The following is a 15819-nucleotide window of genomic DNA, read 5'->3' on the forward strand; positions in this document are numbered from 1 at the left end:
CGGGTTGTTGTAGCTGGGGCTTAGAGAAAACTGTACAGCATGGGAACATTTTTCTTCCACAGCAACTAAAGATGAGGGAGTACAAAGGGAATCAAGGCCTAATGTCTGCATGGTAGCCAGGGTACTATATGGCACCAGGGGCAGAGTGGATGGTCAGATTATTAGATAATCCTCTTGCTTCTATTGCACTTGCCTGGGCATGAGCCATCACCATGAAAGACCGAGAGTAGACTGCTAACCCAGATGACGAGTGCTGCAGGAAGTCCCTGACTCAGACTCTTCTAGTCTGCTAAATATTTTGGGCCTCATAACGGGTCTTGCGGTAAGCGTGCTGGTAAAACCGGCAGGTATCCGCCAGACCCGTAAACAGTTACCGGTGCCTGACTTGCTGGTAACACTGGGGTATTACAACCCCGCGGCTGGAAAGTGACCTGCCCAGCAGAGTTGTACTTTGCTGGTCCGGAAACAACAGAGCCGGTAACCCTGTCTGCACCATTGTTTCCAGACCAGCAAGGTAATAATGAGCCCCAATAAGTCTTATTTCATGGAAACTGTTCAATGTATTGTGTGGGCGCCATGTATTTATGAGAATATGGATCTAGAAATATTTAATCAACTCTGGTAAAGATGTGCCAGGAAACTCTCACCAAAATCTTGCAGCTCAATTCAAAACAGTTTGTGTCAGGGCTCCTGGAGACTTCAATGAACGTCGTGCATAGGCAGTCTACAAGAAACATTGAGAGATTCTGCTCACTGACCATGCAGGCATATCTAGAGGTGCCCCACGATGTGTCTAGATATATTGGTAAGCCATTGCCTGCTGCAAGAAAGTATCTACCCAAGGCAATCCGTGGCGAATTGTGAGGAAAATATGGCTTGCTAGAGAAGCAGAGTAGCAGGCCTACTTTTCTTTGCCAGAGATGTATGCATCTCCCAAAGTTCAGGGTGAGTGATCTTGAGTGCTATACAGATCCCTTGTGAGGTCCTCAAGCCTTAAGGCAAATTATGTTGTCTAACTACCAAATAGAATTTCATGGTGCAGATGTCCAGATCACAAGTCAACTCTCCCCTGACATGTGTGTAATAGTTCATCCAAAGAAATCCCACTAGAGAAAAAGCACAACTTTCACTAAACCTCTAGCCACTGTCATTGATAAAACGAAGCTGCAAACAGCATTATTTTGTTTAGGTCATGTAGATGCATACCACGCACACTCCTTCCTACTGATGTAGTAGTCCGAAAGGATTAATTAGAAGGGAGATATCCACCATTTAGAAGTCGTCAGTACTCTGGGGTTGTATTCGAAATGTAGGACAGAAGGCCCAGCTGTTCATTCAAACCTGTAATTTATTCTCATTTAAGTCCGAACGTAGATACAGTGTACAGTAAGGAATCCTAAATTGCATGACGTATTAACTTTCATTTTGATGCAAATATATTCAGGCTTCTAGACTGAAGTCTAATCCATTTGTCAAAGGAGTTGTACGACATACATACATTAGTTCAGTGACGCAATCTGTTTGGCTAGGGTTTGTACCAATCATACTACATTCTCTTCAAAATTGTATTTCAACAAGTACATACTTTGCCATAGCCATTTATTGTATTCAAACTTTTCATCTTCTACTCTCTGCTGATTATATGGTCAATTTGTGGTTTGCATATTTGCACAGAGACGTTAGCTGATAGATCTTTAAGGTTTTGGAGCAGTGATTGTCCTCCTTTGTTTGTGATGGGTCTGTGCCTGCTTTGTGTGTCTAGTGAGGGCAAAATCATAGTTAGAGTTGCTAGAACGCATGAAAACTCAGGTAGGAAAACGTATTCGGTGCCCAGAAGAAACAGTAAACTACTCATGTACAATCTAGTTATTGCTAGACTGGTATCTGCTGTAGATGACACTGCTGTGCTGGAGAGTGACATCTGTACATTTAGACATATCGAACTGGTCATCTGATGGATACTTTTTTGGGCCTAATGTATCTATCTCTGATATTTGCCAGACACCACCTTCTGAGATGGTATTCTTAATTTCATCCTTAGATGGCTCCCTGTCATTCAATGGGGGTCAAAGCACACTCCTCTGCATGGGGTGGCCCTAGCCACAAACACACTGTAAAGGGGAGGGGAGAAGGCATTCGGAAGTATGTGGTTTGTGGTAGCATCGGTGGCTGTGGGGGTGAGTGCCTGCCTGGTCTACATGTGATAGATTGGAGACGAGGGTACATGCCTGGAAAAGGCATAATAAACAGTTATTCCAAATGCATACAGTAAGGCCTCCCAGTTATTTTCTGTATTGTTTTAAAAATTGGATGTAAAAATTGGATGTGAGAAATACATAAAAGAAGCCAGTAAATATATTCAGTATTTATGTTTGTATTTATTCCCACTGTTTTAATAGTATATTATTATTAATGTATTTATTTTGTATGGTTTTATGAGATATAGTTAGCTTAGTAGTTAGCTACTGTCCTGTTGATGGGATGGGAAATACAGTTCATCCCTCACAGGCTGGTGGTCAAGACGACCGGTCTTGCATCACAGCTAAGGTATAACGTGTGAGCTGAGATTATAAATTTTGAATATGAATATAATTACTGTAACTAAAAAACAATGCAGAGTATTGCAGTACATGGTTGTTCAAAAGTGATGCTCCGAGTGTGCGAAACTGATCAGTCAGGGGGTCAAGAATGCATTGTATTTCTTGAGGCAGTGCTAGAGCAAAGCGTCAGCTGCATTGTTCCCATCAGGACTGCATGCCACGACATACATGGGGTATAATGTTATTGTCTGCATTCATACTGAGCTTGCAAAGTCAGTTAGGAAACCTGGTACAGTTTTCAGCCCACTAGATTGCATCAAGGAAAACCGCACTGCAAGTGAAAACTGGCCATGATAGACCTGCTGCTGTGACAGTGGCACGTGCAATGCTTAGAAGTGAGAACGATTGGCAAGTTCACTGTTATTGCAGGTTCAATTCTGAAACACATCAATTGTCTAGACATTATCTGATGGAAAATGTGACACTAAATGCCAAGACATTAAACAAGAACAAGCTCGTCTTCACCCCCCAGGCAAGTTGATACACTTCCCTGTACCTTCTACAGCTGTAAACTAGTGTATTTTCCATATGTATTGAAGGGTACAGTACTGTCTCTTGAAGCTTCCAATTACTGCTCGTTACGTTGTATCTCATTAAACGTATCTCCTCCATTCTCTATGGACTTTTTTGGAAGGGTTTAATACTGTATGGGAGCACGACACTGCCTGCTTTGCTCTTCTCATGTGTGAGGGCTCGTGACATTAACATGACCTATGTTTCTTTTCTTTTTTTGCCAACACATTTGCCAGGGTTGGAAGCCATCTCCGATGATTCCAACTGAATGACATCATCTAGTGAGAAAATTATCCAGGTGGGCCAATCTGCCTCCAATCTCAGCAATGGGGTACAGGTGCAAGCAGGGGTCAAGTCCTAAAAATGTAAATGGGGTGACGCATCAACAAACGCAATGGGATGTGATGTATCCAGAAATTAGCATATCAAGGTGAAATATGCACATTTCATTAAATTGGCTTTGCATAACCACCCAAATTGAACAGGACGAATGTCCCTCCCCCCTTTTATAAGTCATCCCAGTACCCACAATCCTCTCATCGACACCATACCCATCCGACCTGACTGTTATGACAGTCCGTATGTCCAACCTCATAATCCCTATCCAGTTGACAATGTTGCCTATTTTCATTTTCACCATAACATCACAAACCTGTCCACTGGACACCTGCACTTCAGTGACCCCTATTCGTGCTTGTAAATCTTTGCTGGGTTTGCTCCCCATACAAGTAAGAATCCCTCTCTACATCACGATTGTTCCAAGAAAATACTGCTTGTGCCCCCTTTTCGGAATACTCATTGTGAGGCATTACCCCTGAGGATGATCAGATAATCATTAGCATCTATAGGCATTCCTGGGGAAAGACAGCATGCATACTGTTCAGGCATCCCTGCTTCCTAATCCCAGGATCACCATTGTGACCTTTGCACTTGCACGCTTCATGGCGGAGTCCACCCATCAACTTAAGAACAAGCTAAATGAATGGTTGTGGCTACTTACCTGCTTCTCCTCTCCTTAGGAAGGCAAGTGTCTCTCCCATCTACCTCATACCAACACAGAGTGACCTCCGCAGACATACCACAAGGTTCCCACCAATTGAACATCTGAGATGAATGCAGACTTGCCTTGTTCAGGTGTGCCTTTGTTTATACTTATTTATGAATCAATCAATCTGAAATATCTTTATAGAATAATACCTGAAAACAAAGAGGACAAAAAATAAACTGTTGATATCTGTATTGATCGATTCATTGGGCAGGGTGTAGGTGGAACTGCAAGGAAATGAAAAAGGTTACACCCGTTAACATTATCACAGGTTACTAACCACATCCTAATAAAATGCAGCCTGCAGATCACAAGATGTTTTGAACTATGACTCCTACCAGCCACCCCTCATTGAATTTCCCAGGTAGGCCAGGTGACAGTACTACTACTAAACATTTTGTAGGCAGTTGTAGAGAATCTTATTATTATTATTATTATTATTATTATTATTATTATTATTATTATTATTATTATTATATTTAGTGAGAGTGGACCTAGTTTTGAGAAGCATCGAAGCGCTTTCAGAGGCTTACACAAATACAGATACATAAAGGAGCGCTTTACAGAGGTGTGCAACATTACAAATGCATAATGGAGTGCTTGTCAGTGGTAGCAACAGAACAGATATACAGTGGGGGTAGGATACAGAGGGGGACAGAGGAGGGGTACAGCTGTAGCGGTTGGTGGAGAGGAGAGGGGCGGGCAACGTCTAGTGAGTCAGGTTGCGTTAGGGGTGATGTGATGGCCTATGTGTTGAGGAGGAGAGGCTCCTTGAAGAGGTGGGTCTTGAGTTATTTCTGAATTGTAGGAGCGTGCGGATGAGCCTGATGCTGACAGGCAGGAGGTTCCATAGTCTTCGGCGCAGGCAGAGAAGTCTTGTTTTCTGGTCCTTTCCTTATTGCAGTGGCAGATTTCAAATCTGCATGTGTCCTGGCTTCTAGTGGTGCACTCTCTGCCCGAGATGCAGAGTTTCTCTGCGAGTTAGCTGGATGGCTTGAGGGCGACTGTCTTATTGATGATGCTGGACGACTTCAAGGTGATTTGTGCATGCAGTGGGAGCCAGTGAAGGTCGATGAGGGCCGGGGTGATGTGGTCGTATCTGCGTAGACCCTTGATGAGGCATGCAGCCGCGGGTAGGACACTTCGCAGGGGCACAAGGGAAGATGACGGTAGACCTTTGAGGAGTGCATTGGCCCATTCCAGGTGGGACAGGACCAGTGCTTGAACGGTGTATCTAAAGCTGTCAAGCGGGAGGAAGTGCTTGACTTTTCGAAGGTGGGAGAGCTGATACCAAGCTACCTGAGTATTCTTAGCTATGTGTGTCTTGAAGGAGAAGTGTTTGTCGATGTGGATCCTGAGGGACTTTGGGCAGGAGGTGAGCTTGGGTGTGAAGCCTGCTGGGGTATTATGTGAGCCCCAGATACACAGGACTAGCTGTGGTATTCTTACATTGGGATTATGAGTGGCAAGCCAAAAACCAGACCTGGTAAGCACTGGGGCACAATTTCTCGAACTTAGTGGTATTGCATTGGTGGTATTGTATTGATGGTAGAGGCTCAGAATAGACCTACCAGGTCACCAGGAAACTGGAATATGGGGAATCAGCTCTTTAGGATTTGCCCCAGTTTGAAAGTATTTGGGTATACCTCGCTTTTTACCGTGGGCTGCAATAGAAAATACCTGCTTAGCTCTGTACCTCTCCATGATTTATCACAAGTGATTACAGCACACAATAAATAGACCAAACTGATAATGTTTCGTTCACCTACTTTATAAACAAATGAGATTCATGAGTTACACAAAACAGCTTATGCAATGCAATGCAATGAGTTCGGTATGACATTTTCTGCCACACAGAAATGAAAGCACATCACTATTCCATTATTTTCCCTTTGCAAATAGCAGACTCCATTCTTCAGGCTAAAACATATCTACAAGCACATTTCATAGTAATGCTTCCCAAGTGATAAAACGCTTTTTCCCACAGTGAACTTCCATCAGCCTTTTAGTGATAGTTGGCCCAAACTCTGCTATATTTGGCCTTGAAGCTTATCGTTTATCTTGACAGCTTAAAGCCTTCAGTTATGTTTGAAATCTGCTTCTTGGACGGTGAAAACTTATACATGAAAATAGATATCTACATTTGTAATTGTAAAAAGCTACACACCTCACTTGTGCTCACCTAAAGAATGCTTGAAACATTCACACCAGCAGACTCAACAAGGAATAGTTTTGTGTTCTCAGTCTCAGAACGGCTCTCTCCCCTACAGTGCACCCTCCTTCCTCTGCAACAGGACAAACCCAGCAAGACACTTGCCAGATCGTCCGTCAGAAAGTCCTCCAAGAGACATCCCCCGACTCTCTCTGTACTTCTCTTTTTAAGGCCTCTCTTAGTGATCTACCCTTTGATGTATGCTTTCCATTAGAAAGTGTAAGCATTTCCTGCCCCTGACTGTGATGTCACATACCAATCAGACACCACCTCCTATGACCATACCTCTGGAATCTTCCAGAGAACACATGTTTTGCCTGTCCCCTTTCCACAGAGATTCTGGGCAGCAAACAGATGCCAAAATAGTTACATTTCTGTATGCTGGCTTCCTGCAGCAGAACATTTATTTATTTATGTAAACGTTTGTAAAGCGTGCTAAGCCCAGCGGCATCTTGGTTCTGCAATTTAAGAATATTGATACATTATGGAACGTTCCATTAGATACATTTTCATCGCAGGACAGTTACAAGTTTTCCAGGGTTACAAGTCAGTACATTTACGGTAGGATCAAGAGACAGTTACTCATTCAAGGGTGTGTGCAATGGCTTGGGAACAAAGGATATTAACATTTTCAAAGTTTGTATGAAGTTTTTGACAGTTCATGCTGAGTGTACTAGGGGCATGTCCTGGCAGTGGCTAATGTGGCGCTATGTGATGTGAGTAGAGGGCAAGGGCCTATTGTGCAAGTTCAGATCTGAATAATAGTGTTTTGAGGTATTTTTCTGAATGACAATAGTGAAGAGTAATTTCTTAGTTGAGTCGAGAGGGTGTTACTGCTATCAGAGGAAAGCTAGAGCCTCCTGCTTTCTGCCTTCTATATCTAGGTTTGATAAGCAAGTTGGTATAGGGAGATGGGGTAGGTCTGTTGGATTTAGTTTTAGTGATCAGGATGCTGAGATAAGTTGGTGCATTATTCGAGATACATTTGTGTGTAAGCATCAGGATTTAAAACTTGATCCTGTCATGGACGGGGAGCCAATGTATGTTTCTCCTGATAGGTGAGATGTGTTCATGGAGTGGAATATTGAGTGCCGCTCTGATGGTGTGATTTTGTATGGTTTGACATTTTTTGATGTTTCTTATGTTAGTACTTGCGAATAGCCAGTTGCAGTAGTCAATCCTGGAAAGTATCAAAGCTCTGGCCAACGTGATTGAGTTGTCTGTTGAGAGTAAAGGCCTAAGAGCTCTGATCAATTTAGCTGTATAGGCAGCAGATGAGTCTATGCCATTGACCTGTCTATTTAATGTGAGGGAAGAGTCGATGTAGACCCCAAGGGTTTTTATTTAGTTGGGGGTGGGAGATTACTAAGCTTAGTTTTGTTACCGATTAGAATTAGCTTGGTCTTACCTTCATTGGCTTGGCAGGCGAAGAACGATGGTCTGGAGGGTTGCCCAGAGCAATGCCAGAGGTTAAGATTCACTCTAAACCTTCCAGCCATCACCTCTTTTGTTTTGCTATTGTCACCCCGAATGTGGGACGGGTATACCCAGACATGAGTCGCGTGCCTGCTGGGCCTAGAGACCCACGCTACTCCTCACTGATGATGCCCAACAAGGTTGAAACATGTCTGGGGATGCTTGTGGTCTCGTGCAGAAGGGATGTGACCTAGCAGTTCGGGCTGGTCTAACCCTTTGGGGGTGGGGCCAAGCCTGATTTGCATATGGTGTTTCCCCTTCTGTAATGGCTTGGCAGGTGAAGAACGATGGTCTGGAGGGTTGCCCAGAGCAATGCCAGAGGTAATGATTCATTCTAAACCTTCCAGCCATCACCTCTTTTGTTTTGCTTACCTTCATTGAGACACAATTCATTGAGGCCCATCGAGGCCTGGATTGCCAGATAGGTTTTGTTTAGGTTTTTTGTATCTGCATCATAACAGCCTGTAATTGGTATGAGTATTTGGGTATCATCCGCATAGTTTGTATACGTGATACCCATTTCGTCTAGCTTGTCGAATAGGAGCTTTGTAAATGCATTGTAGAGGGTAGGCGACACACAAAAACCTTGCGGTACATCACAGGTCACCAATGCAGGAGGGGCTGCTGCAGTGTCAGAGAAGACTCTCGTCGTCCGATTGGAGAGAAAGGATTTGATCCAGTTGATGGCTTCAGGTGAGAAGTGGGTCACTGTTTCAAGGTGTTGGCATAGAATGTTGTGGTTGACTAAGTCAAACGCTGCAGAGAGGTCTAACAATAGGAGGATGCAAAAGGTTGCCTTTATCTTTGAATTGTTCCATTTGCGTGTTCCGGCCCAGAAAGGCAGTTTCTGTTCTATGGCCTCGTCTGAATCCTGATTGCCTTAAGCTTAGAAGGTTATTGCATTCCAGGAATTTTTGGATCTGCAGATAGGCTGCACAATCAATTATTTTTAATAAAAAAGGGACTGTGGTGATGGGCCGGAAGTTGGTAGGGGTGCTAGGGTATTGCATGAAACTATGGGAAAAAAAACACAATACGTCATGTTGTCAGCATATGATCATATTAGAACACACATTTTGTCCCCAATGGTACCATAAGGCACAGTTGTTATGCAAATGAAACAATAATAAGAGCAATATAAATATCAAAGACCGAGATTTGGGATGGGGGGGTCAGGGAGGTGAGTAGGGAATTTGAGAATAATAAGAAAAAGAAAACTAAAAAGAAGGGAGAGAGAAAGAGAGAAGAGGAGAGAAGAACACATTCTGTAGAGGAGGTCCCAAATAAAGCCTGCACTCCCATCGCCCATTTTGAAGTACCAGGAACATTTGCACCAAATATGTGATGTATGATGAGCAAATAAACCAGCAGAGAACCGCAGTAGGGCTCTGCCCAGTGCCTATCAGGAGAACAACACCTGTCGAAATACCGATACCTAGAAAACCATGGACAGTAAGGTATCCATTGAGAAAACCCTGCCAGCAAGCAAGACGAAACGAAGATAGCCTAAATACAGTCCCGGACGAAACCACAAAGACCTTAATTGAAGATGAATGGTGATGTCACGAAGGCCCGGACAGACTTGCAGATAGAAGATAAGACGACCCAAAGATGACACAAGAGACAAAATATCATCAATAAGGATATCTTTCTTTTTTTTATTTGTATATAATTGTATTACAATTTTTACAAATTCTGTCCAAATTTTTATATCCTTGTTTCCTGTTTTCCTTTGGGACTGTCCTGGAATTTTCTGTTCAATGGGATGTTTGAAAGCTCTCTGTTATTTCTTTTTCGTCCAGCTTCAATTTTTCCAAGAAGGTCGCTGTGGCCACCGTCAAAGATGCGGAATTGCCGCACATTAGCATATTCCACCAGGTTTCTTCGTTTGCCGTTTGATACCGATCTTTGAGTGGTTTGAGATGGATAGTTCGCATGGTTGCCGTTCCTGCGCAGTGAAGAAGAAGATGGCGTAGTGTTTCGGTTTCCCTCTGCTCACAATATCTACAGTTTTTGGTTGTCGACTGTTTTCTTCGAAAGAGAATCTCATTGGTTTTCAATATGTTTAGCCTTGCTCTCAAGAAAGTTGTTCTCAGTCGTTTGTCTGGGAACTTCTTTAGGTAATTTCTGACTTCATCTACTTTTTGGGTGTTCATAGTGTGATGTGTTGTAATTGTGAGTTCTTCTGTCTTATCTAAAGTCTCAATCCAGTCTTGTATTTTCAGTTTTTTCTTTACTTTTTCCGGGATCCGTTCTATTTCCCATTCAGAACATCCAATTTTTTCCGCTTGTTCCAATAGTCTGCTGTACCAACTTGATAGCATTGGGTTTGTTTCACTCTTCATCTCTTGATATATTATCTCCAGTATTTTAGGACGCGGCTGCCTTATGATTTTACCCAGGAATAGGAGACTGTTTCTTGTTACCAAAGATTCCAATGATTGGAGACTCAATTCGCATCGAATGATTGTCGCAGAAGTGGAATTTGGAAGATGTAGTACTCTCCGCCAAAATATACCTTCTAATTTAGCCCACAATGACTTTGGCAGGTATAGCATGGCCTCGGCTCCATAGGTCAAAGTTGGACCTACCTTTGCTCTATAGAAGTTTATTAATGGGAGGATTGAAAATTTCCCAAATTTTCTGTCCAAGGATATTGCCTGAGCTGCTAACATTTTTGTTTTGGAGATCAGATGCTCTTGCATAGATATTTCAATTTTGCTCGACGATAGTTTTACCCCTAAGTAGGTACAGCTTTTCACTATTTCCAGTGGCTCCGAGTTTGCGAACCATTTCTTTTTTTTTTTTGTTCTCGCAGGTTTTTCTAAGATCAGGATTTTTGTTTTAGATGTATTAAGTTCCAAGTCGTTTTTAGTCAGGTAGGCTGTGAGGCTGTCTATTTGTCTCTGTAGACCAATTGCTGTTTGATCTAGCAATAAGATGTCGTCTGCATACAGCAATCTTGTCACTTTTGAGTCGCCTATTTGAGGAGGAAATGATCTGGTGTCATTTTCGGGATCTGCAATGTCCGCCATGTAGGCCTTATATAGTGCCGGTGCCAGGGGGCAGCCTTGTTTCACCCCTCTGTTTGTTTTTATATTTTCCGACAACAAGCCTGCTTCATTGAGTCGAATTTTGATCGATGTTCCACTATATAGCGCTTTTACTTGAGCGAGAATGGCTGATGGACATTTTTGTTTCTCCAGTTTTTTCCATAGTTTTTTTCTGTTTACACGATCAAAAGCTTGCACCAGATCAATTGAAGCAATGAATATTGGTGGTTGCCCCTCGAAGACCTTTGATTTTAGTATGCTGGTCAGCATAATATTTACCGACGTTCCCAGGTTCTTCTAAGGATATCGTGAACCTAGAAGAAGAAAGCGATGTTAAAATACAAGGAAGCTTATACTATAAAGCAGGATGAAGTCATTCAACCAGCTAACACCTGTACATATGCTTGAAACCGCAAGAAAGAAAAGAAAACAGTGCGGCTTGCTTGCGTAGTAGAAGATAGGCCGCAGAAGCACCACCTATACATATCTACCTCAACAAAGCACATTATACAAGTGTGAGTCCACTTTACACAAAAACAGAATCAACTGAGGTTACTAGAGGCCAAACAGGACAAGATTCATATTCCAGCTAAAACAAGAAGGGACAGCTGAATTGAAACTCAGCAGGGCCAACATGCACCAGAAAGAGTCAAGGTCAGACCAATAGAAGGAACGAACAGTAGCCTTGAAGAATCGAAACTTAAGAACAGAGTATCCTATCTTTGGAAGGTCAAGATAAGGAGGCGTAGGCAGTTGGCAAGCCGAGTAAGAATTAAATGCACAATTTGAAGGAAACTAGGCAGATTCATGGTGTGAGCAGCACGTGACCATCCGAGCAAGAAGAAGAAAGGCTTCACACCTACTCTTGGCAGCCACCCAGACAGAGATATCATAACTTTTCCTGACAAGAAGACACAGTTTTGAGGCCGACCACAGCCAACTAATTGACACATAGCCACCAAAGTAATGATGGATTGAGGGAAGGCCGGGTGAATCGTGGGGCACCGTGCACCTGGCTGACCATTCTGCGTGCTGCTGAGTAAAGTGGAAATGTATGCATGGGGTTGAAGCCAACCCAATCACAATGGACCAAATAATCTAGGGTCCTATAGATAGCAGAACCAATGGGACATCATACTCTTAATGACGTCCACAAGAGTAATGTTAGAAGGAAGGGCTTAGATTCCCACCTGATAGTGTTTATCCAATCCTCACACTCTGTTACCAGATATAGATATAGTACCTACAGTAAAGTTACCTTTGCCTAACTAATAGAACTGCATGTTAACTTTTGAGTGTTAAACGTTGATGATGACGATTTTTGAGTATAAATGTTACTGTTTGTATGAAGTTCGCAGGAGTTGAAGCGAGACGGACTATCGCATCACGGTTGATTTCCATGTTTCCCCGTTTTTTGTACTTGTCATTAACCGGACTCCCCTTTGCCAAACTTTGAATTGTCATTATTGATTGGTGTTGGAGTAATATACCCGCACCCCCATCCATCTCAAAGGTGTAGCTATCTCGTCTTAAAGTACTGCAGAGCAAACCCTGACTCTATGGGCCGGCCGGGGGTCTCCCCAATACAATTCCATAGAAATTGGTTATTTAGTCAAGTATCTCCCTAATTGCAAAATACATAGGGTGCATATTGTGGTGTTACATGTATTTCAATATATTATTTAGTGCAACAAGGATTGCGACTGGCTGTTTTTGTCTTAGTATCCAAATCCCTTCTCATAGAGCTTTGTATATCTAATTAGCATTACGTTTTCGCTACATTTAGGTGATCATATATTGCATTTGAAAGCAAGCGTCCCCAAACAGCACGATCCTCCCCGCAATGAGAGACAATGAAGGACTCTCCCAAAATGGGAATAAGGCCAAGACAGAGTGCGGGTGAGCGTAAATGGGAGTTTATCAATCAGAATAGGGCATGCAAAGGACTCTGCAAACTCCGAGAGCGCTCTGTCTGACAATAGCAAAGACAGGCGTAAATATTTACAAAAAACGTCATAAAAACCTACACACTATAGGGGGCACACGTTCAATGGGATTGGGTGGCGACGACTAACTATAGGTGCTGCTGCGATGTGGTTGGCTTTGGCTGGAAGACGTCACTGGTCAGCCTCGTGGGTTGGGCTGGGACTGGCAGGGTGGTGGAGTTCATCCAGGCGGTGTTGTGGGGCCATCGCGGCCTGTGGCAGAGACGAATGTCTTTTCCTGACTTATTAGCCCTAGGCCATGCACACCGCAGTCATTCAGGCATTTTGATATTATCTTCTTTAGTAAATCTTTCAATAGGTTATACAACAGGTTAATGCAGCACAGGAGGAATGTACCTTGTAAGGGGTCTGGAGGTAATACGTCAGGACATGGTTACCAGTGTCCTGTTGACCGGGGCCATAGGTCGGGGGGCTAAGCTTCAGGGCCTGGGACGGGTGGTACTGGTCTGTCTGCCTTGTAAGAAGTTGTTATGGATGTTCCGCTGTGTGTTGTCAAAGTGTTGGGTGTCCTGATTGTACAGGGCCATAAGTCTGAGATGGTCCGGTGGGTTGCGAGGTTTACGAGGGGGCGCGTGTGTTCATGCAGAGGTTTACTGCTGTGCTGTAAATAATGCAGGTGGCGGGTGGCGGCCTTGGGTGCTACAGAGGGGGTTACAAGTCTTTGAAGCGGCTCCAGTCCTGTTGGGGGAGGTGAAGCAGCGCGGCGCGGTCTCTGCTCTCATGCCTTGGCAGCCTTCGCAGGGTGGGAGGGGGAATGGCCTTGCACGTATTTCACAAAGGTATCTCCCTCGTGTGTTGCTGATTTAGGTAAAAACATCACGAACATTTGAACACTCTATAATACTTATTCTAAGCAATACAAAACGTGCATTTAAGCTTTGCTGGATGTGTCTCGATTATATCCAATCTGAGCACCTTATTCATACATTATGTTTTAGCAAGTACGGTATTTTAGTTATATGCATATATATGTATTTGCAATAAGTGAGGTAGAATTAGGATTGGTGGAGAACATAGAAAGTAACCCGCCACTATTCGTGGCGGTGGTGGCACATATGGGGCCTAGACATGCACATATGACATGCGCCTTCTCGTGCATCCTTCACATGGGCCCTCTGTATGGTTACATTCATCTTTCTTGTGTCCTCTAGCAGCATTAGTTCAGTTGAGGCGTAAGCCCATGGGGTGTAAGTCTCCCAGTGATACACGTAACAAATAGATTCCTGGTGCGTTCCTTTATTATTAGCACCCAACTGCAATGGTGTGGGCTCGCCATTGCTTATATCAAGGAAGCATGCTTTCTTAGAGTTATACATTTTACAGGCTTTTGTAATAAAAGGGATCTGGTGGGGGAAAGCATACTTTGCGAGTAATCTTGACATTAATATATAAAGACTGTCTGCCATCTGATGACCATTTTACTTGTTCTTTTCATTGCCCAGGCCTGCTGGCCGAGTCATGCTGGGAGCGATGATACACTGCGGGAGATGAACTGTTACAATGTTAGTGTATTACGCTCGCTCATGTCCGTCTTGTTCGTGGGAACGTGCTCGCAGCGGATCTGCCATGGTGCTGCGGCAACAAGGATGACTGGAACCCTCCAAGGGTGGGGGCCGCGCTACAGTGCGCTGAGCTCACACCATCTTTACCAGACAAAATGGTTTCTGGGCCTAGCTAAATTTTACTACAGGTGGGCAATTTAATACGTGTGGGCAATGTCTCCAGTGGGTGAACCCTCCACCACCTGGGCCCGGGTGGCATGAGGGGACGCCCAAAAGAGCCATAGTCCTCACCTGGGGAGAAAGTGCAGGCGAGGGGGGTCTCCTGGACCAGTCCTCCCCTACATTTCCCCCCTTTCGTTACTAAAGTAACAAATTCTTTAAATCTTCTATCCTCCTACATTCTGCCTCGTCCATCACCGCCTCATCCCATGCGGGAGTTCCTTTAATGGGCATCCATGCTCTGCACACCCCCCTTAAGCTTTCGCCTCTCCCGGCGTATTCATCTGGGGTACACATTAGATATATACATCCACCATCTCCTTCCAAATCTACCCAGACTTCCTCATACCATTCTAGTATACGGGGCTCTTTGATGGTGGTGTGCCACAACTTATCTACAATATCCTTATCGTGGTACATAGGCACCAGTTGGTACCTGGGTGTGTTGTCTATCCCTGTTTGTACTTGTGCTTCTTGCATCGTTTTTATTGTACCATGTGAGTTGCCCATTGTCACCATCATCATTGCACCATTTGGTACTGCGTTAGCACAAACTCGAAGACCCACCTGGCACAGGCAAAAAAGTAAAAGGAGGAACACGACGGCTGGTATCAAAAATTTCACAGTCATTCCAAGCCATGAGGGAACCCAGGAGAAGATGTTGTCGAACCATGTACTGTCTTCTGCTCCACCTTCCATTTTCATTTTTTCTCCTAGGTTGTGGACTGCTTCGATCACATGGGACAGGGAGCCATTCTCTGCGTCTTCAGAAGGTACGAAAGTGCAGCAGGCACTTCCTATTTTTCGGCAAACACCGCCGTCCATCGCCGTCAACAGGTCCAGGACATACCTGTTTTGCATGGTCATTAGTCGTAAAGCTCTTAGTTCCACCTTTATTATATTGAATCCTTTTTCAGTGTCGTTTGCCAGCTGAATTAATTCCCAGTGGGTTATCTGGAGCCTTTTTGCGTTTACCCTTGCTTGGACACTTGAGACGAGCGAGGCAAAAAATGTTTCTGCTGAGCTGAATAATCGATATTTGTCTGGGATCTGAGCCAATAGTTCTGATGATGCCTTTGATATGTAATTTGATGCTCGTCTGTTACGGGTCAGCACTTCTCCCTTGCTTCCGGAAGACAGGACATATATTTGTGACTCTGCAGTTGGTTGAGCCACACTCTGTTTCACGCGTT

The sequence above is a fragment of the Ambystoma mexicanum genome, chromosome 9 (genome assembly GCF_040938575.1).
Source record: "Ambystoma mexicanum isolate Mex_15411 chromosome 9, UKY_AmexF1_1, whole genome shotgun sequence".
Taxonomy (NCBI): Eukaryota; Metazoa; Chordata; class Amphibia; order Caudata; family Ambystomatidae; genus Ambystoma; species Ambystoma mexicanum.